Raw genomic sequence first — 25,707 nt, 5'->3', positions numbered from 1 at the left:
GTCACAGGCGACGTCAGCCCATAACTACCCAGCCTCTTCTTATTCTTTTTCCATGATATTGATAAACACCAGTCAGTCAGGGAACTGCTAGTATATACAGGATATTGGTTCACGAGTCAGTAAGTGACCACTATATTCGTTATGGGTGTGTGTCTGTCTGTCTGTCCTGAGCATAGCTCTGTGGGTTTTGATCCGATCCTGAAAAAATTTGGGTAGGAGGTTTATATCATGATCGAGTTGTGTTTTCCTGAGAATGGGCATGCTGCGCCCATTATGGGCAGAGCCACGCCCCAAAAAACATGTGTTTTTAGCGAGTAGCCAATTTCAAGTTACATCTTCTCCGAGGGGATTTGTCGAATCTGGCAGGGTTTCGGTATTTGGTTAGCCCAATGGCACCTGCATAGCCCCACGGAGCTCGATTTTTCATTTTCGTCCCAAGGTCAAGGTCACAAGGTCACGAACTTAGAAAATGTCAAAAAAATCAATAAATTGGGCATCGAGCTTCTAGGGTTTTCAACTGTTTTGAATGAAAGTTGGTGTGCAAGTAGTGCTCTTCGAGTACTCCAACTTTCATCATTTACGTTTTTCCTGATTCCTGCCAGTTTGCCCGTGGCGTCCCCTCGAAGCTCAAAAAATAAAAAAGGCGAACCGTGTACATTGCTCATGAACCATCGCCGTCTCCAGACTTGTTAAAATTTAAAGTCACAGTTCTTTATGTGACTCTTACTGATTGATGTGTTGCACTGCAAATATTCGCACATTGAACTTGTGGTATTTTGATGCCATCTTATTATGTTGATTTTTCCACAAATAAGACTTGTCGTCGACCACTTGTTTTGAATAGCGGTCAGTGATCATGACTCTTTGGTCATGCATGGGAAGTGAGCTTGGACGTGACTTCGAAGAGACTTCAGTGTCTGTGTTCCATTGAATGCTCAACTTGCCAATCAGATAATGCCTAAAAAAAAAAAAAGAATGTGACCTCTGCAGAGCATGCCAAAATAAAGAATCTGCAGATCAAACATTTGCTTCACAAGTGGACCAATCAGTGTGAGAATTTGTTGATATGCTTGAAACTGATGCGATCAACAGTGCCAGCCCTCGAGTTTGCAGATTTCTCAAAAGTGTTTGCAATGCAGACAGGTGGGAGCTGATTGGCAATGGGTGCTGTGCTATAACAGGATTATTTATTTATTTTTTCATATGCAGCCGATGGCTGCTTGGCTGCATCATTTTCTGGGGGCAATGCTATGCTGGTGATGCAATGCCCACCATTACCAACACACTGGTATTCATTTGGCCAGCCTCAGAAGGATGACAAGCTGAGTCAATCCTACCTGGTGTTAATTCAACAGCCCAACAGGGGTTGAATTCAAGATCCTAGAATCTTAAGCCAAGCACCTTAACCGCTAAGCTAACACTAGGCCTTTTAACAGGCTAAGAATGGTGAGAGGTGTGTGATTCATTATGCCTCAAGATGCCTGAATGCAACAGAGAGGGTTTATCGCTCATTGAAGACAATCAGCTGATAACATTAAATAATAATGATAATTGCATAACTTGCCACTGGAATGCACTGCGTTGCATTATTAACGTATGATATATCAATGTACAACATTGCTGCATTATCATTATGTGACACAATAATCAAATACACCCATGATAAGTTACTGACAGATGCTCATACTTGTAAATCCTAACCAAGCGTGCATGCCTGACGAAGACCAAATGACTGAGGAAGTAAATGAACAGTTCAACTTCTTTCAGTCAAAAGCACACTGTGATCTGCAAGATGAGACAAGAATCAATGTCACAACGGTGAAAGTTATTTTGTGTAATTACTGAATTAATAAAAGAACCTGAACCCCAGACTATAATGAAGATAGCAGTCATGCTGGTGAAGCCAAACAAGTTGAAGCAGGAAGAACCAATGTCAATAGCAGAAAACCTTATCATCCATCCAATTTCTGGACCGATAATGTATAGAAATCATCTGGATGATTCTAAAGTTGGCCGAAGCGAATTTGACTGGCATCAGAGTGAAAAGGAAGACTCAAACATGTCAGGCACGTTATGGAATGTTTCGACAAATATTGACGGCCATTATTGATTGACAAGGAAACAGAGTAACATTGAATTGTGGTTGTTCATCGCGAAATTAATTGGTGAAAAGTAGTTAATGGCATCTTCCATCATGAGAAAAAACATCGTGAAACAGGCCAGCTTCAGCCCTGCAAAGTATTGCCACCTAAGTTCTGAAACCAGGCCTCACGAAGCATCCACAACAAAGGGGTGTCTCAGACAAGACAAATGTCTGAGTCTTCCTTAGATCAGATTCTACTTTCCATTCATGACCATCACTCTCAATAAGATTCATGTGAACATTGCATAAAAAGGAAGGTGCGTACAAAGAATGTTAAAATAGAAAATAGTGGTTTTTGCCTTCAGAATATTCCAGGTAAAAGCAGACTCAGTGGGATAATGGTTTTCCCTTTTCCGCTTCCTTTGTATCTTACTTATCATACAGCTCCCCATACGCCTTTTCCTTAAATTTCGGCACCTCTCTCTTCGTCTCTCTTGAAAGGGAGGACTCCTTCTCCTCCTGTCTACTTTCTTCATCTCTCTGGCTATCCCAATACTTTTTCGCCAACCCCTTCCTCCTTATACTTTCCTGTACTTTCTTGTTCCACCACCAAGTCTCCTTGTCTTCCTTCCTCGGTCCAAATGTCACACCATGTACCTTCCTAGCTATCTCCCTCACCACTTCTGCAGTAGTTGCCCAGTCGCCCCACACTTCTTTATCACCATCCAACACCTGTTTCACCTCCTCCCTGAATTTCACACAACAGTCTTCCTCCTTCAGCTTCCACCATCTGGTCTTTGGTTCAGCCCTCACTCTCTTCCTCAACCTCATCTCCAAAATCATCCTACAAACGACCATCTGATGCTGTCGAGCTACACTCTCCCCTGTCACCACCTTACAGTCTCTAATCTCTTTCAGGTTGCATCTCCTGCTTAAGACGTAATCCAACTGTGTGCCTCTTCCTCCACTCTTATATGTCACCCTGTGCTCCTCCTTCTTCTTAAAATACGTATTTACCACTGCCATTTCCATTCTTTTTGCAAAATCCACCACCATCTGCACTTCCACATTCGTCTCATTGACACCGTACCTACCCATCTCCTCGTCATCATATCTATTCCCTTCCCAAACATGCCCATTGAAATCCGCTCCAATCACCACTCTTTCTTCCTAGGATACACTCTCCACCACTTCATCAAACTCACTCCAGAAATCTTCTTTCTCCTCCATCTCACACCCCACTTGCGGGGTATATGCACTGATGACATTCATCATCACCCCTTCAATTTCCAACTTCACACTCATCACTTGGTCAGACAATCTCCTCACCTCCAATACCCTCTTAACATAATCTTCCTTCAGGATTCCCCCTAAACCATTTCTCCTCCCATCCACACCATGGTAGAACAGTTTGAAACCACCTCCGATGCTCCTAGCCTTATGCCCCTTCCACTTGGTTTCTTGTACACACAGTATGTCCACCTTTCTCCTCTCCATCATATCAGCCAACTCTTGCCCTTTGCCAGTCATCGTACCAACATTCAAAGTTCCATCATTCACCTCCACACTTCTACCCTTCCTCCTCTCCCACTGCCTCTGGACACGCCTTCCCCCTCTCCTTCTCCTCCTTCGTCCAGCAGTAACAGTTTCCACTGGTACCCTGCTGGCCAACAGTACTGGTGGTGGTCGTTGGTGACCCGGGCCTCAACCGATCTGTTATGGAAATCCGGTTTATGATCCGCATATTGATTTGGCACAGGTTTTATGCCAGATGCCCTTCCTGATGCAACCCTCCCCATTTATCCGGGCTTGGGACCGGCGCTGAGAGTGCACTAACTTGTGCAACCACAGTGGCTGGGTAAAGTGCACAACCAAAGATTTTAAAATGCTATGTGATAATTCCGTGCTTGATGCTCTGCAATTAAATGATGGAGCCGAGCAAAGCTAAAGGGTTTGCTTCCATGTGGAGAAGGTAAATCCAACTTCATTGCCTCCACCGAGTACGGAATGATAAGTGACATCATACAAGATGGCTTGCTGGTACGCAGAGTGCTTTGGGAAGTGATGTCACTTCCCCCAAGCTCAGTGGCTGTTTTTGTCTTATGTTGTCTTTTGTATATGTGTGATTTGTGTATATAGCTCCACTATGAGCCTTAGACCCTGTAAACAAAACAAAACAAACAAACAAAAAAATCACAAAATTGCAAACTAGACGGTATGGACTTCCTGTCGCTTGAGGCTAAAATGGATCTGGTTGCCACGACTGACTGCACACCACTCTTCATTCCCGCCATGTGGGGGACACACACACATTCCCGCTATGTGGGGGATGCCAGAGGAGTACATGAGGAGTACTTGCTAACTGCCACATTGACCATGTGTTGTGTTACTTGCTTCTCCACATGTGTTGTCAGGATTCCTGCTAAATATTTAAGAAGTTAGACTGTCACAAAAAGCAAAAAGAAAAAGAGCAATGAGAGATTGCAGACCCTTGCCAGGACTTGTTTTGTGTGGTGCGTTGTGTGGTGTTTCTGTAGTTTTGTGTGGCGTTTGTCGACTGATGTGTTATATAATTAATAAGAGAAAATTAGAACTGCCACTTCATAAATGCTGGCAGTGATGACTGGTTCAGCCATTTCAGGGAAGAAGTTTTTGAAGATTTAAAAAAACAAAAAACAATATGACTGCCGAATCACGCGACCGATGACGTTGTCCAAAAAAAAAAAAAACTTGTGGACTATTTTATCCCCAGATGACCCTCAAAAAATTTCATACTGATCGGATGTGGCATTCTACAAATGCAATTATGACGTCATAAGGAGGCACCTATGACGTCATAAAAACACTCATTCCACATGAGGAGTACTTGCTATATGCCAAGTTTCAATTTTTTCCTTGGTGCGGTTTCAGAGATACAGAGATCCAAAGTTTTTCCGTTTTTCCAATATGGTTGTCACACAACGTGACCTATGACGTCATAATTATCATTACAACATTGTGCATGAGTAGTCGCATCAATGGTGAAAATTTCGTCTCAATCCAACAAGCAGTTGTGGGGAAAAAACATAAAAGTTTTGTGTGGACAAACAGACAAACAAACAAACAGACAAACAGACCCAAATGCAATACCCTCTTCTTCAGCGAGGGTAATAAGGGACCATTCATCATTAGAGCTGGCTGGCCCAATTATTAATAGGCCAAGCTGCTAACTTTAAGAGCAAGCTCATGAAGGGAGCCATGTGCACTCGCCGGGATAAAGATAGTGAATAACATACCATATCACCCGCAGTCAGATTTATGTGAGCCATTAAATCAAACATTGCTTGATATGCTGGAGATTCTAGCGAGGAAAATATCAGAATCATGACCGTATCATTGCACATGCTTACAATACATTTCAGCAAGACATCACTGGCTTTTCATCATATTTCCTTATGTTCGGCGAAGAAGCATAACCGCCAGCTGACCTTTAACTTGGCCTTGCTCCGCAATGCTTTGAGAAAAAGAAAATGACAATAAGTACAAGTTTTATGGCATGATAGAAACAACAAGCTTATGGGATAACTATAAGCACCATGACAAAGCATGGGTTCAGCCAATAATTATAAAGCACGGAACAAGTGTGTATCTACCCTCAGGACAAACAGAAAACAACATCTTTTTAAGGTCAAGTCTTAACTCTCAAACCTCTCTCCCTCCTGCAAATCCTGGTGGTGTCTCATCAAATCTATTTCTGGTGTATGTCCCCCCCACCCCCCCCACCATCCCCTCCCTTACCTCAAATGGCCGCACTGCTGATACGGCATGTGAAAAGGCTGAATGCCTAAACTCGGTGTTTGCATCGAAATCTTGTGTCTGAAACCCAACGTTTCCTGTACCCACCTTACCCAGTCACACCCAACTGTCCCTGGACTCTGCATCCTTTTCTTCTGACAAGGTGGAGAGCTTGCTGTCAAACCTCAACTCACATTCTACAACCGGTCCAGATGGCATCAGCCCACGTGTCCTAAAAACCTGCGTCTCTGCTCCTCCTCACGCTCTGTCTGTTCTATTCACCCTCTCATTTGCTCAAAGTCATCTGCCAACTGCTTGGAAATCAGCAAACATTTCTGCCCTGCATAAAAAATGTGCAAAAACAGATCCCTGCAAGAACAAACCAATCAGCCTTCTCCCAATCATCAGCAAAGTTATGGAATCCATCATCGCTTCAGATATGAAATCCTTCCTCTTTTCCAAAGGCTTGATTTTTGATCATCAATTTGGTTTCAGACCAGGTCACTCTACCCTGGATATGCTTCTTCTGCTGTCCCAAAAATGGATGGAGGTCCTCAATGCCAGACATGAAATCAGAGCCTTATCCCCAGACATATCATGTCCTTTTGACATGATCTGGCACCCTGCCATGTTCACCAAACTCTCTTCCAATGGTATCCAAGGCCATCTCCACTCGTGGCTCGTAGACTTCCTCTCCTGTCACAGTGAATGTGTGGCCCTAAATGGAGTTCCTTCACATCCCCTCTTACTGTCCAGGCTGAAGTTCCTCAATGCAGCATTCTGGGCCCTGTTTTTTTCTGGTTTTCATCAATGATCTCTCCGATTCCCTGGAAAATCCTCTTCTTCCCTTTGCTGATGACTCCACCCTCTGCCGTACCATCTGCCATCCCCCAGACCGGCAAGCAGCAGCTTCTTCGCTCACTGCAGATCTGGGTAAAATCACAAACTGGTCCAACACTTGGAACATGTCTTTAAATCCTGACAAATTTCACACTCACACAATGTCTCTCTGAAAGGACCGTTTGTAACCACCCCCCGCCCCCCCTCACCACCCCATCAACTTTCTCAACAATCCTCTGGAAGAAAGCCTTTCGTTAAAGCTTTTGGGTCTCACTATCTGCCATGATCTTTCCTGGTAAAGCTACATTTCCAACCTGGCCTCCAAAGCCAGTCGCCGACTGGGAATCCTCCATCGCGCAAAGTCTTTCGTCGGCCCACCTGAAATCCTGACCACATACAAAGCTTTCGTCCACAGAATGATGGAGTACTCCTCTCCCCTCTAGGTTGGTGCTCCTGCCTCTTACCTTTCTGAGCTTCACGCTGTGGAAACCAAGGCATTTCGGATCATTGGTATCTCCCGCGATGAGGCTGAGTCTTTGGGCCTCTCACTCTCTCACCACAGGCAGGTCGGTGGTCTTCCTGTCTTCTACCATCTCCCCTCCGGTCTCGCCCCCCCAGCTCTCTCTGCGATTTGTCCCCACCATATTTCTGCAGGGCGTTCAAGGTCCGCCAACAACCCCCTTTTGGTAAAACTACCAAAATCACGAATCACTGCTCACCTTCACATTTGTCCTGCATTTGGAATAAACTCACTCACTCTGTTCAATCCCATTCTTCCCTCCAGGCCTTCAAAACTGTTCACCACCACCTCCTATCGTCCCCCATCCAAATCCTCAATCTTTTCTACCAACGTTAATCCACCCCAAACTCACCGCCTTCAAATTCCCTGCTTTCCTTCCTGAAAGTCCCTGTAATGTCTATCTTACATACCCCATGTTCCCATCCCTCTCCCTTATACAGATCTCCTAATGTCTCTGTTCCCCACTGTTTTGTCCTTCCCACTCCCACCCCTCTTGTCTCATGCCTCCCCCCCCCCCCCGTCTCATGCCCCTCCTTGCTGTGTGTGGTGTGTTAACTCTCATACAAGCCTCAATATGGTATACAAAAAAATAATAATAATGAGCATTATGATCAAAATACAAAGGTAGGTGTGCTTGAATTCAGTAACTCCATGAGAGTCAAAAATATGCATCCACACAAACTAGTCAACTGATGGTGTGACACAATCAAAAGGGGAGTAAGAAAGCAGGTCTGCCAGTATTACCGCTTGAATCTGAAGCAAAGTATTCCAGGCATTCGTGTACCCTACCTAGGAACATATTAGGCTCCTATCCTTAGGCAACAGACTTGCACCAACTAATGATGGTGATAACGACATAAGATAATGTATCTGGAAATTGGTTAAATTCAGAACCAGTAACCGGGCAAAGGGGAAATAAAGATAATGTGGTTCCATGGGATTTTCCACTTCATGATGATAAAAATGACTTTGATGATCTATTAGACTGGATGGAGGGCAGAGGATATGAATTTCATTCTCTCAGGAATAGACCAAGATGGAATGATACATCTGCCTTGAATAAGGATGATGAGATTGAGCAATTAGTAACAAGCCTTGACCAATTTTCTGGTGAGTTTGTTCCTGGTAACGATCCCAATTAAACCATTTCTAAGAAATTGTGGAGTGATATTGCAGACGTGAATCAGATCGATAAATGCCTAACTAGCAGAGAGTGGGGCAAGATGATCCCTGGGGCATGATGATCACCCCCTCTCACGACTCCAATAAAGCTCACATTGGACAGTGGCGCCACTCAACAATAGATCGATTAACTACAATTCCACTGTGGAAGGCGCATGACGAGAAAAGACGCTGCGTTCGTTTTATTGAGAAAAACATCATTTTCCTCCTGAAAAAGAAAATTTTTGAATCATCGGTGAGTACGTATTATCTCTATGAATAAGTGTAGTAGGAATGGTATCTGTATATAGATACGTAGCTTATATGCCCATATTGCGTGTATGTTTTACCTAGCTCACTGCTGTAATTTATGATTTCCAGACGATTTTGTAAAAATGGCAGCGGTGGGACAGGATGAACACTTGGTTGTGAGGCAAGTTGATCAGGTGATCAGATGAAAATAATGATATTATTGAAGGAGACTTTGTAATTAAAAAAATAGATGGGAAAAAAAGAGCAATCGACGATGATGGATATGGGGGAGTCTTTCTCCGCAAAGTACCTTCTCATATTAACTTCGATCGACCTACGTTCATCGTGGACGAGACAGATTGTGGGACTTTTTCCAAGAAGGACATCGTTAAAAAACTACCTCCACCAGAATTTTTAAAGGGAAGCCAGAGAAAATCAAAGCAACTGGTATTCAAAATTGATCTCAGTCAGTGGGAGTTGTGAATTTAGACATTAAGACTGGAACACAAAGATAAATGACATGAAAATGGACGTTCGTATCCGGTTGTGTATGGGACAATGTTTTGGAAATATTATTTTGGTATCCGATGGAGATAGATATATATATATATATATATGAAGAATTATTTTCCGTTCATTAAAATTCCAACACCACTTATTTAGACGGTCCTCATGTTTCCTTAGGACCATGATCATCTTTCCCCATAGTGATGATCGACTTGCCCCAGGGGTGGGACAAGTTGAGCATTTCGACCACAAATTTTGAATTGCCTTTTATAGACATTCAATGATCTCTAATATTCTTGAAATTGGGCAGTTACTTGGGGCGATAGATGGACTAACGAATGGCAATTTAATGGTGTTTGGCTGGAAAATCATCTGATGGCAAAACGGACAAACCCAAAAAAGGGACCATCTTGCCCCACTCTCCCCTACAGTTGTTGAACATCCCAGCCATGACAGCAGTCTCAAGACAAACATAGAAAACATTATAAATACAGAAAAATGCAAAATTCTGAAAGCTTTGATGACAATCAGTGCTCCAAATTTCTGACTTACCAAATGCAGATACAACAATAAATCATCTGAAAATGCAAAGCCCATTCTTCTTCTTCTTCTTCTTCTTCCATATACTAAACATCATGAAAAGAGCTCGATAAAAAAGAAATTCCAAAAAAATGACGATTTTAGGTGACCTTGACCTTTTCATCACAAAAGCAATAAGCTTAATTGACCCAATATGCAGACCCTGCTCAAATTTCAAGTCAATCAGATGAAAATTGACGCTTTTATGTGACCTTGACCTTTGACCTTTTGATTGAAAACAAAATAATCAGTTTCGACCTTTTGATTGTTAAACCAATTCAGTGACCCAATATGCAAACTGTTACAATTTCAGGTCAATCAGATGAAAACTGACAATTATATGTGATGTTGACCTTTTGGCCTTTTGACGAAATTCTTACTTTGGCTTCTTCATATTCTCATAATGAAGCATTGTTGAGATAACAAAAGTTCCAATGGTAAAAATGTTATGGGACAAACAGACAGACGGGCGCGCGCACACACACACACACACACACACACGAACACACACACGCACACGCACACACACACACACACACACACACACACACACACACACACACACACTTGCAAAACCCTGTCTCCTGCTATGTGGGGGATGGGCTGATCACTGCATGACCAGGCCCATACTTGGCCTGGTGTTGGCATAATGGTTAAGGTGCTTGGCTTAAGATTCTCTGGCCTTGAGTTCAAGCCCCTGTCGGCCCATTGAATTAACACCAAGTCGGGTTTACGCAGCCTGTCTTCCTTCCAAGGTTGGCAAAATTACTACCAGCGTGCTGATAACAGGGGTATTGCAACAGTGGCACAGCCACGCCCCAAGAACATGATGCAGCCAAGCAGGCAGAGGTTGCATCTTCTGACTATAATTCACTGTCCGTCCGTCTGTCTGTTCCCAGGTACCACAAAAATGGCTGAACTCATCGCAACCATTTTTCGGGGTGTGTAATCCTAGGACCCCTTGTCATAAAATAGGCATATATATAATAACATGACCCCCTTGACGGCTCTTGTCGGGAGCGGGTGCTTCTCTTACAAATAAATAAAAAACATTGATACTGTGGAACATCAATTTATATCTGAGTTTGAAGAGGACATTCAAAGCAATATTTCAAATCATAATGATTCATTGAATAGGATGCTTGAATACTTAAACAAGATGACACAGATAGAGCTGCATGCATCACTTCTGAGCAATGAAAAACAAAGTGAAAATCAGAATCAAAATGATGAGCATATGGTATGAAGCCACTTTCAAGTAATGACTTCCAAAATTTTACATTGATAGGGAATGAACTCTAGATCCAGGTTATGATCATGATGAGAATCATGTAGTGATAAATCTTTTTAAAAAGATATACCTCGTATTGGCTTAACAGTTAAGGGGGCTGGCTTAAAATTTTAGGAACTTGAGTTTGAGCTCCCCTCATGCTGTTGAATAACAGCAGGTAGTTTGACTCAGCCTGTCATCCTTCCAAGGTGAGCAAAATAGGTACCAACTTACTGGAAACAGGGGGCACTGCATCAGCGGCACAGCTGTGCTCCCAGCAATAACGCAATCAGCAGCCATAGGCAGCATACAAAAGTACGATTCGACAAAGATAATGAATTGGACAAACCAGGCAATCATTTCAGTTCAAAATAGCTCTGCATCTTATGACATGCAGGTCAGGATGTCTGAGAGAAACAATAAGGGTGGAGCACCAATGACAATGACATATTAATAAAGAAGTAAACAAGCAGAAGTGGAAACAAAAGTTTGTGGAAGCTTACTTGGAAAAAACATAAATTACTTTCTTAAAAGTTTGTTTGATCGATTTTTACTTTTGATTGGCTGGTCAAGAGTACAATTCTATTTTTACATTCATATTTGATGGTAAACAATAGCTGCACAGAACACAACCCATCCAAAAATATATTTTAAAAACTTTAACAGGGGGGTATGGTTTTTTCTTTACAAGAGCGAGGCTCATGGAATCACCGGGTTGCTCAATGTTAATTGGTCAATTTGCCGAAGTACACCCTGAGTACCTGCAGCTGACTGGGGTTACACATACATTACAATGGTTATTATAAACCAAAATCTTGGTCAAATTTCAACTGCTCTTCCAAAATGTTTGGCCTGAAGTACATGAAAATGTCAGCTATGAAATCTTTTGTTCATTTTTTTTTTGCTCGTGCTTTGTTTGATAAATGTTTTCTCAGTTTTCTTCTGGCTATCGATGAAAATTTCAGGTACAATAAGCAATGTGTAGATGGTGAGTTTGTGCATAATGCCAAAAGAGTGAAGATTGCAAAGAGGGCCAACACTGAGAAGAAAAAAAAAAGAAAAACAAAAGGAAATACAAGTGGAAAGGCTGCATCAAGAAAAAATAAAAAAACATGTAATTAATGCAACATGTAATTAATGCAGAAATTATCATACTTCTGAAAGTAAGGTCTGTCAGATTGAGAATCAGCCAAGTATTTTTTAAAATTTGGTCTCTTTGAATCTTCCTTTTTTTTGAAGATATTGAGGCTCAGAGCAGAGTGGCAGGAGGCAATGGATCCACAAACAAAATGTGGCAATGTGAAAGCAGTGGGACAACAACAAATGGATGAACCACAGCACAAAAAGAATTGCAGAAGGGTAAAATAAGATCTCAGAAAGTGTAGTAAAGCTCAGTAATGAAAATGGAAGAGAGCATAAGGTTTTGATAAACAGCTGACTGTAAATTCTGTCGAGAGGAATTTGTGACAATAGACTCAGGAACTCGTGCCGCAGTCAAGAAAAGAAAGGTTTGAAAGAATGAAAGGGAGTGTTGAGTATATACTTTGGCAGCGTCACACAAAAAAAGGTTTCTGGCATAATATCTGCAATCTAGAGGGGCAAGGGGTGGTTGAGGAGGTGAGAGGACAGGTGGAACAAGAACAGAATAGAACCAGTAAAAAACTGCAAGACGACCAACTTGCAGACCGTGAACAAAATGTAAACCCTGAGTTTTCTAACTTCAGATTCAAATGACGCACAGAGCCTTAGATGACAAAGCCATAGCCACAAGACTCGCAGCACCAATCTACAATGAAGAGCCATAATTCATGACACACTGAATAAAAGGACTTTGTATACCATTCCAAGTAAAGAATTGGTTCCTCTGGATTATATGGAGGCGGTGGCCATCTTTGGAGACGATCTGAGAGATATGATCTGCCTGACACAGCTTATAGCCAATTGTGAGGCCCACACAATCTAAAGTCTAATTGTGACTGTGTACACCAGTCTAAAGTCTTTGGTCTTCGGGTGAAAGTACACTTGATTAGTTTTGTTTGAATGTTGGGGTATTTTTTCCCCCATTTTTTCGATATTAAGGATCTCTCAACAGAAATAATGGCCAATGGCCAGTGGTCCCAAAACAAAAAACGTATATAGTATTGCCATGAAATTTAGCACTGTGGGGTAGGATATGTGTTTTTTTATGACCAGGACCTTTGTCCTGAGGATCAACGTGCATGTGTATTAGTTTGACAAGTTTTGCTTGACCATGTACTTTGATCCTCAAACTGAAGTACACATGCTTAGCTTTGTTGTAATGTTTGGTGTTTTTATATTTTTTACTTTTGTCGGTAAAAAGGGATGATGGGAAAAATAGATCACAGAGATGACAGCCAGGAAGCCAGAAACATATCGATGGATTGATTCCCTTACCGGGATGGGGTGGGGGGTAGCGATGGGAAAGAGGCTTCTAAAGCCTGTAAGCTGATTGATAGTGTGAGTCACAGTGTAACAGCTGGCACTGCATTTAGCAGTGGCTGGTGGGCAGTCCTGTGTTTTGCACAAGCTGTAACTGACCAGGAAATTGCATTTTAACACTACATGTGGATATATGTATATTATATACATGTCAGAATTTTTTATTTTTTTTAAGTGAAAAAAACATGTCACGATGGAATCCTCAATGAACAACCAAACAAGTTTGGAATGAATGACAAGGAATGAAAGGTAGGAATGTCACCACAATACAACGCCACAATCCTTTTACAGATTGCCATTGACGACATCTTTGAAAACATGTATGTTCACATAATCCTTCATTCTTTTGTTATTTTCATTAAATCTCTTGTCTTCCACGCTTTCATTTTCCAACAACTCGTTAATATGTTCGATGACTTTTCTTGTTGTCTCCCTTTTTCTCCCACTCTTCTGATTCCCATACCTTTTTCAATGCAATATACTGTTTTGCTACAAGATGAAGCCAAAGGCAAATATATCCTGAATTATTTCGGAATTGCTCATTTCGTGGACCATGATATGTTGTTAACCAATGTTAATGACAACACTTACACTAATTAGAATGAATAAATGAACAAAGTTATGTTACAGACACATAACAGAGTTGGCCAAACACAAAATTCCCCCCTCCCCCCAGAAAAAAAGAGAAGAAAATTACCTGTATGTATGTTCATGTACATGTGAAAATCATCCAGAAAAACTGGCCAGGCCAATTTGCATTCGTTCTCGGGGTACCTCGGTTCAGGTAATGGGCACAAAACTAAGCAATAGATGCCATTTTGTAACCCAGTGCAAAACCAGGTTAGCCAAACTCTTTGTATAAAAGGCACTGGGAATGAGGAATGAGAGCAATTTTGTGAAATTGGGAAAGACTTGAAAAGTGGGAGAGTGAAGTTGTTTTCTCAATGAAACTTCAGTCCTTCACCACCTTCGCGGTGCTAATAACTAATAAGTAGTAATTAAGACCTCTGGAGGGGAAACGCTTCACGAGTACATTTACTGAAGCATTGCATGCTCAAAGGCCATCCAATTATCATGTACGCAAATATGGCTGAAATACGAAGGTATTTCCAGGAAATATCGTGAGCTTCAGGTTGCTAACATACTTCCAGCACAGCAGTTAGTTGAAAAATTATGAATAAAAGTAAAAAGGGGAATAAAGGTAAAGTTTGAGGTTTCCCCCCCCCCCCCAAGATGAAGGGTCCTGGCCCTGTGCTCCTCGGGCACCATTGTTAATCTGGTCATGAAGTGCAGGGACCCCAAAAGTGCACAGAAATTTAGTGGGGCTGGCCCCAAAACAGTGGGAGAAGAACTGTGTAAAATGAATGCACCTTTAATGATAATGAAGCTCAAAATGATGATGATGCTTTCCCGAAACAGCAAATGTAGAGAGAGAGAGAGAGAGAGAGAGAGAGAGAGAGAGAGAGAGAGAGAGAGAGAGAGAGAGAGAGAGAGAGAGAGAGAGAGAGAGAGAGAGAGAGAGAGAGAGAGAGAGAGAGAGAGAGAGAGAGAGAGAGAGAGAGAGAGAGAGAGAGAGAGAGAGAGAGAGAGAGAGAGAGAGAGAGAGAGAGAGAGAGAGAGATGTCGAGAGAGAGATGTCGAGAGAGAGATGTCGAGAGAGAGATGTCGAGAGAGAGATGTCGAGAGAGAGATGTCGAGAGAGAGATGTCGAGAGAGAGATGTCGAGAGAGAGATGTCGAGAGAGAGATGTCGAGAGAGAGATGTCGAGAGAGAGATGTCGAGAGAGAGATGTCGAGAGAGAGATGTCGAGAGAGAGATGTCGAGAGAGAGATGTCGAGAGAGAGATGTCGAGAGAGAGATGTCGAGAGAGAGATGTCGAGAGAGAGATGTCGAGAGAGAGATGTCGAGAGAGAGATGTCGAGAGAGAGATGTCGAGAGAGAGATGTCGAGAGAGATGTCGAGAGAGATGTCGAGAGAGATGTCGAGAGAGAGAGAGATGTCGAGAGAGAGAGAGAGAGAGAGAGAGAGAGAGAGAGAGAGAGAGAGAGAGAGAGAGAGAGAGAGAGAGAGAGAGAGAGAGAGAGAAAGAGAGAGAGAGAGAGAGAGAGAGAGAGAGAGAGAGAGAGAGAGAGAGAGAGAGAGAAAATCTTTGTATGGGTGGTAACTCAAACTCATAATTGTATTGAGAAATTTATAGAACATCCCACCCACCTGAGGATGGGGAAAAAGTGGCGTCATTCAGGTGGAAACTCAAAATCACAATTTTATTGAGATATTACTGAACCAGTGAATATTTCCACATGCAGTAAATGGTGAAACTACAATTGCCAAACCTGTGAATCTGTTTATATGCAGAGAGAGGGAGCAGTTTCTTTCAGGTGGAAACTCAAAATCATAATTGTATTGAGAAATTTATGAAACCTGCTCGGACCCAAAAAGGTTGCCCAGAAAGTTTTGCGGGGCTTGCCCCAAAACTGAGAGAGCATTTCGGGGACGGACAGATAGACAGACACTCCTGCTTTATTAGTCCCATATCGGTTTCAATGGAGGCGACTACAGGTTTGCTGTCTGTCCATCTGTATGAAAAATTTTCACTGAGTTATGCCCTTTTTAGAGAGAGAGATTTTAGATATATATCGAGAAAATATCACTAACCCTAACCCTAACCCTAACATCTGGCTTCTATGGACATGGGAAAAACACAGTTTATGAAAAAGGAACAGGAACTCAGGAGGCACGCAATCTTTTGAAAGATGTTGGCAAAACACTTCCAGTGACACAAGAGGTGCTTCAGCAAATGGCCACATTCACTATTAGACACATCTATAATGACACAATCAGTAAAACGTTAGGCGAAGACAGAGCACGGAAGTGGGGTCAGATGAAAAACAAGTCCACGTCCCGCATCCCACCAGATCCAGATTCTCACAATCTGCATGTGACGCGAGTAAACTACCAAGTTTACATTCAACTAAACTCTGACAAGCCGGATGCACCCCCAAATCCCACCAACCATGGATGGACAATGAAAGATGGTAGATGTGTGTCAGTGAGGTATACCCATGATGCACTCCCAAGAAGTTTACATGACTTGGTTGAACAAGAACATTCATTGTTGCACGATGATGAGGCTGAAAGTAATGATGAAGTTTGTGACTCTGGAGCCAGCGACTCAGATAGTGACTGAAGGATTACATGTATGTGTTTCAATGGAGATTTCATTTCATTTAATTTACAACTGTAAAAACATTGCCACAGTCAAAATATAAGAGATGTTAATATTATTTTATTATGACTGTCTTAGATAAAAGACAGTTTAGACAGTACATCAAACTTTGGTCAATGCAAATTACAAGAATACTTACCGGGAAAGCGTCAATTGCCGGGAATTCAGATAATTCATGTTTTATTTCATTTTTCCATTGAAACACTGTTGCTCTACAGACAAAATGAAGGAATGTTGATATTCTTTCATCATATTACTGTTCTAGATAAAGTACAGGAGGGACATACAAAAGAATGGTATAACCTACCTGAACAGTGTAAAAGTTGAGAAATTGATATTATGTACATATCATGTTCTGAAAATAAAGACAATGATTGCGTCCTTCTCTTCTTGTCTCAATTTGTTGTGCACTCCCACATATAAACAAACATTTACTTGCATGAAAAGATTCACTGCCAATAATATTATGAGAAGAAAATTGATTTTTTACTATTTTCCAGATGTTACTCGACGACAATCTTGGATTTGGCCCCCGAAAAGTTATATTTCACATTTTGTGACTTAACCCTTAAATATAACAATCTCGAATGGTAATATATGACATCCTTGACCTTCAAAACATATATATTTTGACCCAAAAATCATAAAAATCGGACATGTAGAACCAAAGATATGCAATTTTTGATATACTGGAAGTAGCATGGCGGCCATTTTGAATTTTTGCATCTGGCCGAGTTCGCCCACATTTTCACGAGGTTCACCCCAGCTCATTTTACTCAGCACCCTCAAATTGACTAAAATCAACCGTCAAACCTTGGTCCCGGAAAAACGGTCACGGGACCCTATTGTGGGAACTCTACTATTTATGCCACATCCATGTGTGTTGTCTCCATATCTCTTCATGCTGAGAGCAAACTGACCTCTAGATCCGGACATGAACTATGTGCGTAATACTGCTATTCACTGCAGGGTGCTCGCCAAGTGCCTTAAGCACCCAAGTGAGCACTTCAAATAAACATTTGATAAGTAACGGCTGGCTTGGCAAGTGATAGCAAGCCAATTGGTAATGGGACATACCTGCAAAAACTCAATAAACATCGCCAATTTCTTAACATTTTCAGGTTTCACTCTAGAATTTCAACAGTTATTTATTCTACATTATGCGATCCTCAAAACAGAAAATATATTTCGATTAAATACTTGAATTAGTCCGTGAGAGAAGATCGAGGAAAATCGCATCATATAATGCATGAAATCGCTTAATTCAAGCTCGCAATTTGAAAACTATAGCACTTTAGCAATGTATACAGTGATTTATAGGTATGAAGATCAAGTATTCGATGTTGTGAGTGAGGAAAGTGAAAAAAAAATTTGAGCGCTTTACCATTAATAAACAGTTGCCGTCTTTTCCAAGTCAAGGTATTGTTGAGTTGGCCAAACAAAATGGCGAATTAAGACCCCAGCGAGGGCGAGCAAGGTGAACAAGGATGATGCCTTGCTAAAGGATAATTAAATAAGGCCGTTAATTATCTTCAACAAAGGATGTTTAAATCAACCCAAACACCCAATTTTCACTTTTGCACTTTCTTGGAGTTTTCTTAGTGTGCATACAAAGTTTCAGGCTGCAAAGTTTTATGGTTTTGGAATTATGGAAAAGATACACACACACTGAAAACAGACAGAGACACACAGACATTTATTAGGACAGATGCACATAAGCACATGTTTTTGCTTCAGGTGTGTACATTAGGTTATTTTTAATATGAACTCGGAAAAGCCCAGAAATGAACGAAACGCAGCGTGAGAGATTCTTCTTATTCTTCATTTTGGTTCCGGTATTGGCCCGAGCATGCATTCAAGCAAAATAATTTTTATCTCGAGTTTGTTATCCCAGTTGTCTTTATTTGTTTCTGGTCTACAAAAGATATCAGTAAATGAAAATGGTTTTTCCTTTTATTTTGCCGAATAGACCCAAACATGTTGCGTGAGAGAGTTTATTCTTCATTTTCGGTCCGGATCGGATCGAGCGTGCATTTGATAAACATATTTTTCCCTCCCAACCATTCATTGGGACTGGTGAAGGACATGTATTGCAAAGCAATTTTCGCTTTTGATATATATATATATATATATATATATATATATATATATATATATATATATATATATATATATATATATATATATATATATATATATACATACATACACACATATACATATATGCTGAAAGAATCCTCCTAAGTTACATCTTATTCTCATCAAACAAATTATACCAACAAGGAACTTCAATCCAGGAGGAGGCTATTAGGTGCCTGTGTCTCGGTGCCTAACCTTTGGTTGTTTATCCATGCTCTATCTTTTTCAAAGCTGAGTGTCTAGCAATAAAACAGCACGTAGCATTTTCAAAGTCTTTGGTATGACTCCACCAGAGTCACCTTTGAACAGCTGACCTTCCAGATTCAGAGTGGATATTCTTACCATTACGCCACAGATTGTGACAAAGAAGCTGACAAATGTGTCATAAGAACCCAAAAATGGAACTTTGCTGCTATCCCTGTAAAAATGTGGTTAAAATTCCCTTTTATTTCGCTGAATAGACTCAAATATGTTGCGTTAGAGAGTTTCTATATGGAGTTTCCACAAAAAAAACTTTCTTTCTATCAAAGAGTTTCTATAATACTGTTTCTATACTATAATCCTACAAAATCCTGATACCCCTTAGTAATGTTAATCAATTATACTGTGCATGTCTTTCAGTCAACAAGCACGACAATGCACCTTTTCATGTGTTTGTTCAGAATTGTTTCAGGAACAAGAACATTGAAAATGTACAGTAGACAACCAAGAGCCTTAAGTTTACATTACCCAAGAACCAAACTGTAATATTTCGAAGTACGGTAGACTACAACCTTCAACTGAAGTTGCACTTACTCTGAAATAATGTTAAACTTCGTATTCCCCAAAATTCAGTTCAAGTATGAGTAAAGATTAATACAATTGCAATTAATCTTTATCCACTCTTTGCAGAGCATTGGTGTTGCTGAAGCAGTTTCTTGGCAAGGAGTCATTTGCCATTGTCTTCCCAGGGTTGTGTGTCTATGCTTTATCCCTTTAAAATGCACATACCATTTTAAATGCATCAACCAAGGAAGCAGCACGTACCATTTTGGTTTGACTCAGCCAGGGTTTAGACCACCGGCCTCCCAGTCTCAGAGCAGATGGTCCAAGCATTATGCCACTGAGTCTAGTCATAATTGGAATAAGCAGCTGGTCAATAAATTCTGACTTCCTTTTGTCCCTATTCTGCATTTTTATTGAATGTTCACCTTATTTCACTATTCTTGTCGCAAACAGCAGGTCAGACCATTAGGGATTTATTCCATTTTAAACTGAAAGTCTGGCATTGGAACTGAAGCAGAGACTTCTGGCATTAACAAACCAGTGCAAAATTATTATTGCAAAAGCACGTAAAAAGTATGAATAATACATGAAGCAGCCATTAGAGAATGTGCAAAAATACTATCTCTACAGGGATACAGACCTGTTCTAATTATGGAGTTACACTTTATCCATATTAGAGTGTAAAGTGTGGCTTTTATATCCATATTGTCGAAATCTCGATTGCAGGCTTGATAAGTAATAACGAAGATAAGCCAGGATTTATTTTTATCTCAATGAGCTGAGCCATCCTATTTGATCACTACTCCACCCACCTTTTCAGTCCCTCTTTCAAAAGCAGTCCAATTAGCTATTAATCGACGACCGAATAAAAGTACTTTAGCAAATTTTATCAGGCTCTGAAAGAAGAAGTGTAGCTAAAGCAGTGTCGATGGTATAATTGCTTTTGCAGTGCTGATGATCCATTCTCATTTGCATGGTGGCCAAGCAAAACTTACAACCTGGGGGTCAGCAAAGCGAGTTCAACATGTCGGTCTTTTTTGTACACAAGGTCAAGCAATGCTTATGGAATATAGCTTGCACACAAAAAGCAGAGTGCAATGTGGGAAAACACATTGTGAGAAGGAGAGAAAAAAGGGAGAGGGGAGTGAGAGAGAAAGAAAAGGAAGAAATACACAGTGCCAGTGAACAAGCTGGAAACACGCAGAACAAGGACTTAAAAAGAGGAAGGAAAATCCGAGGATGAAATAAATGGAAGGTAGGGAGGGAAACACAATAACTTCCAAGAGAATTGGTGCACTTATGAAGGTTAATGAGGTAAGAAAAGATCATGAGTAGAGAGAGGGTTTGAAAGCAATTCAGGAATAAAAACGAGGGTTTACAAGTGAGCCGGGAATGAACAGAGAGATAGGGAGGAAGAAGAAACAGTATGGATTAAAGAGAGATGAAACATTTTAAATTAGCATTTCAATATTCAAATAACAAAGATGACAAAATATGAGGGAATAAGGAAGAAATGAGACGAGAGAGGAAGGAAGAATGAAATATCAGACTCCAAAATACAGGTAATTCCTTTAGAATGAGCTGAGAAAGAAGGAGAAATAAATGACTAATATTTTGTTTTGTCTTTAATCTCTTTCCAACACTTGTTAGTTTTGTTTAATTGTTTGATTTGTTTCATTGTTGATTTGTTTACTTTTTTTATTTTTTTTAAACAGTCTCCCCTCTGGGCTGACACCCCTGCCTCACACCTTGCTCAGCTTGATGTCATGAAAACCAAGCTCTTCAACATTATTAGGATCTCACATGCTGAAGCTGAGTCCATGGGCCAATAACTTTTGCCATCAGAGAGGTCGGCGATCTCTCTGTCTTCCAACACTTCTTTTCTGGTCTTGTACCCTCTGCCCTATCCATGCTTTGTCCACCCAGGTTTCTGCAGGGTGCATGCAGTCAACCAGCAACTCCCATCTAGTGAAACTCCCAAAATTCAGAATTGCTGCTCATCTCCACTCATTACTTCCTCTTTTCCCCACCTGTGGAACCAACTTCCACATTCTCTTCAATCTCATTCTTTCCTGCAAGTTTCAAGACAACTGTTCACCACCATCTCAGTTCATTCCCCCATCGAAAACCATGATCTTTCTACCCCCGTTAAACCCACCCCCAAGTCCACTTCCCAATTTTTTTCCAGGTTTTCCTTCCTGAGCATTTGCTTCTGTATCCCTATTTTTCACCCCCTGCATTCTCCCCTACCCCATATTTTTACCAGCATCCCATGTCCGTCCGTCTCCCGGTGGGCCATGTAGATTATGTAAATTTGTCCGTCTATTTTGTCCCTCGGCCCTGCTGTTTGTTTCCCCCTTCTCCTTCTGTTCTTTTTGTTCTGTTGCATCTTGATCTATTCTATGTTCTACGACTTTCATGAGCCTTGAATTTGTATGTAAAAATAGATTAACGAAGTTCCCTTCCAAGAAACTTTAAGGCAGGAGGAGGCCATTCAGCCCATCAAAGCTTGCTCTAAAATTGCCAACCTGTAGTTGGTTGTGCTCTATCCCTTTTAAATGGTGTGTCAAACAAGGAAGCAATTTTTTTAATATTTGGTTTGACTCAATCAGGGATCTCCCTGACTCAAGGCGCTGTCACACCTTGACGATTTAGCCAGCAATGGCAATGTATAAATATGTATGTAAAACGTTGGCGTACGCTGAAATTTTTTTTTTTTTTTAAGTTTTGGTCGTATTCATAACGAGTTGGTCGTATGCATAACATATTAGTAATGGGCACAGAACGTTTCGTTGTCTTATAGATAACTTATACCAACGAATGCTTAGCCTGTTGTCGGCGTTCACAACCTATGCCCAACGATAGTTTAACTTAGGCATAGCGCTGCACGTATCGCCGACGAACTCGTGGCGTAGCCTGTTAAAAACCTGCCGCACAACGATTTAAATCATAATCGCCTGAGAATTGTAAGTGTCAACATCGCAGTCACACCTTGACGATTTAGCCAGCGTATGCTGACCTATGAAAAATGTGTCTAAAACGCTGGCACACGTCGAATACGGTATGGGTAAGTTGTGTATACGTTAAGAGCACGCTGAAAAACGATGAAGTACGCTGTCATATTTCGTGGTAAGTTTAGTACGTCGTGAAATTTCAAGCATGCTGAAAATTTTACGAGTAACTCGCCGTATGGCTCACACGTTCCACTATGCTGGGAATAAGTTGTAGGCACGATATGCGATCGTTGACACACGTCGACACAAGTTCCTTGTAAGTTACTCATAAGTCGAAACACGTCGAGGTAATGTTTAGCATACCCCAAACTTATTTTCTCTGTCAAGGCACATTTTCTTTTTTTCTCCTTGGCTCCATGAAGGCACGTGACGAAATATCTGAAGTTGTTGTTGTTTTTTTTAGTCTATCACGAATTTTAAAATATATTCGGACATTTGCTTTTAAGTTTCGACGTCGACTTGACAATCTCCTCAAACAGAAAATATTCACAGAGGAGGAACTAAGAATAAGACATGAGCAAACTGAAGAGGAAATCAGATGTGACGTAACGGCACGTGACGAAATATCGGAAGTTATTGTTGTTGTATTTTTTTTAAATGCTGCCAATACGCCATTATACGGTAGCTGTAAATTAGAAACACGTTCAGTAAGTTCTGTGGTCATCCGGAAGACGTCAATCAAATACGTCTACATACGTCAATATGCGTTGGAGGTACGTTACACATAGGTTCAAAGCACGCTACTCATAGGTTAGAAATAGGTTTTGGGTACGCTAATCATTACCTCGACGTGTTTCGACTTATGAGTAACTTACAAGTAACGTGCCTCAACGTGTGTCAACGATCGCATAACGTGCTTCGACGTGTGTGCAACAATCGTGTAACGTGCCTATAACACGTTACTCATAGGTTATAAATAAGTTTCCGGTACGCTAATCATTACCTCGACATGTTTTGACTTATGAGTAACTTACAAGTAACGTGTGTCAACGATTGCATCACGTGCCTACAACTTATGGCCAGCATAGCGGAACGTGTGAGTCATACGCTGGCATACGTCGTAAAATTTCAAGCATGCTAAAATTTGAGGAGAGCTGCAAAGTACAACGATGAAAGCCAGCATACTACAACGTATGGCAGTGTTTTTCAGCATGCTCTTAACGTATACACAACTTCCCCATAACGTATTCGATGTGTGCCGGCGTTTTAGTCCAATTTTGCATACGTCAGGCATACGTTGGCTAAATCGTCAAGGTGTGACAGGGCCTTCAGAGCAGACACTCGAACCATTGTACCACTAAATCTGCCTTAAATAGACTGGCAGATGAAATATTACAACTGACTGAAAAAAAAAAATAACGAAAATGTATGAATGAAATCATTATTTTTCTTTCACTTCAGTTATAATTTTAAAACTACTGTTGTTTCCGGAAGATATCTACAGCAGGTTAAATGTGAAATGGCAGCGTGTTGATGATAAAATGGGATTCATGCTATGCACAGTAATGATGAAGAAGAAAAGAGTCAGCTTTCAAAAATTAAGCTTCAAATTAACCGTGGAATGTTTTTTGGTAAAGTGACCAAGTGACTTCACAAAGCCAAGATATAATAATATAGATAACAGTAAGGCAGCAAAAAAACAAACAACATATATATATATATATATATATATATATATATATATATATATATATATATATATATGCATACATACATATATATAAACTGCATATAGGTCACGAGAAAAAAAAATGAATAAAAGAGATAACAGACAGAGCCAGAGAAAAAGCGGCAGAGGATTTGAAGATAATGGAAATCGAGGAATCTCTGGGAGGTAGACAGAGGGAGAGTAAGAAGTTAACATCGCCATAACCTTCTTCACCGAAAGTGATAGTCAAACATTGCAGCTGGAAAAATAAACCAGACCCTGCAGACAAAGACCATTTGTCACCATGGAAACAGAGACAGATGAAACAGAGAGAACAACTGAGAAAGGAAACGGGACAAATGCAGCAGTTTCTACATGGAGATAGAAGCCAAAAGCTGTTAAAGATAATCCAAAAAAATAAAACAATATATACAAAGCTGAGGACAAAGACCAAGAAGCAATAGTTGCTGAAAACAAACTGAAAATAGAAATGAGAGCAAGGAAGATAAAAAAAATACTATGGTGAAATTAACAAAGGGAGAAAACAAAACCAGTTGTTTTAAAACAACCTGAAGAGATTGTACCATGAACTAAGGAAACAAAAGCAAACTGTGACAAGTTCCTCCAAAAAGGAAAGACTTGAAAACTTTTGGAAAGAAATCTATGAAGACTCAAAATAACATAATAAGGAAGTGGATTGGATCCAAAAAAAAAAGAAAAAGCAACACCTCAAGGAAATGCCCCCAGTGATAAGAGATGAAGAAAAAAAAAAAACGAGAAAAAAATGCCAAACTTTGAAAGCACATGCCCAGACGGAGCTCCAAATTTCTGGCTAAATCAATTTGATGCTCTCCACAATCACTATTTTCAAGCATTCAACAAACTTATCCAAGGGGAGGAGGTAATTGGTGAAAGGCTCACAGAAGATAACACTTTCCACATCCCAAGATCAGAGGAAACCCAACTATCTCACATGTACTGTGGAGACGAATAACTTGCCCACAGCTTGGCTAGACTACAAAAAAGCTTTTGATAGTATTCCACATTCATGCCTGATACAATGCATGGTATTATACAAGATGAACCCCCAAATAATCAAACTGATTGAGAAAGCAATGGAGCTATGGAACACCACATTGATACTGCAATACTTGGAAGGAAAGATAGAAATTCCAGGAGTGAAGATTTGTCACGGGATCTTCCAGGGTGATACCCTGTCGGTCACCCAACCTTGTTTTGCCTGGCCTTGGACCCACTGAGCACCTCATGAATGAGCAAGAAGGACGTGGATACACCCTAACATCTAATAAGATAACTTCCAAAGAGACAGGAAAGATGACACATTTACTGTACATGGATGATCTAAAACTCTTTGCAGATGAAAAATTGGTAGAACAACTGTAATTAGTGAAGCAGTACTCTAACATTTAAATGGAATTTGGCCTAGATAAGTGTGCCAAGTGCACATT

At 40.7% G+C, this 25,707-nt stretch overlaps 1 protein-coding gene and 1 long non-coding RNA gene across 4 annotated transcripts in view; both read right to left on the bottom strand.

Moving 5' to 3' along the window:
* Positions 1 to 25,707, bottom strand: part of LOC147028733 (receptor tyrosine-protein kinase erbB-4-like) — a 787,552-nt gene that overhangs the window by 611,577 nt on the left and 150,268 nt on the right. The gene's annotated exons all lie outside the window — the stretch shown is intronic.
* LOC147028734 (uncharacterized) lies at positions 1,676 to 10,662 on the bottom strand. Its single transcript, XR_015057689.1, has 3 exons — positions 9,690 to 10,662; positions 5,551 to 5,576; positions 1,676 to 1,785 (listed from the first exon to the last, which is right to left on the bottom strand). It is a non-coding gene; the product is annotated as an uncharacterized LOC147028734 (long non-coding RNA).

The sequence above is a fragment of the Eptatretus burgeri genome, chromosome 4, assembly GCF_056783735.1.
Source record: "Eptatretus burgeri isolate ZD-2024b chromosome 4, Ebu_testis_v1, whole genome shotgun sequence".
In the NCBI taxonomy this organism is placed as follows: Eukaryota; Metazoa; Chordata; class Myxini; order Myxiniformes; family Myxinidae; genus Eptatretus; species Eptatretus burgeri.
This window is presented reverse-complemented; position numbering and strand designations above follow the sequence as displayed.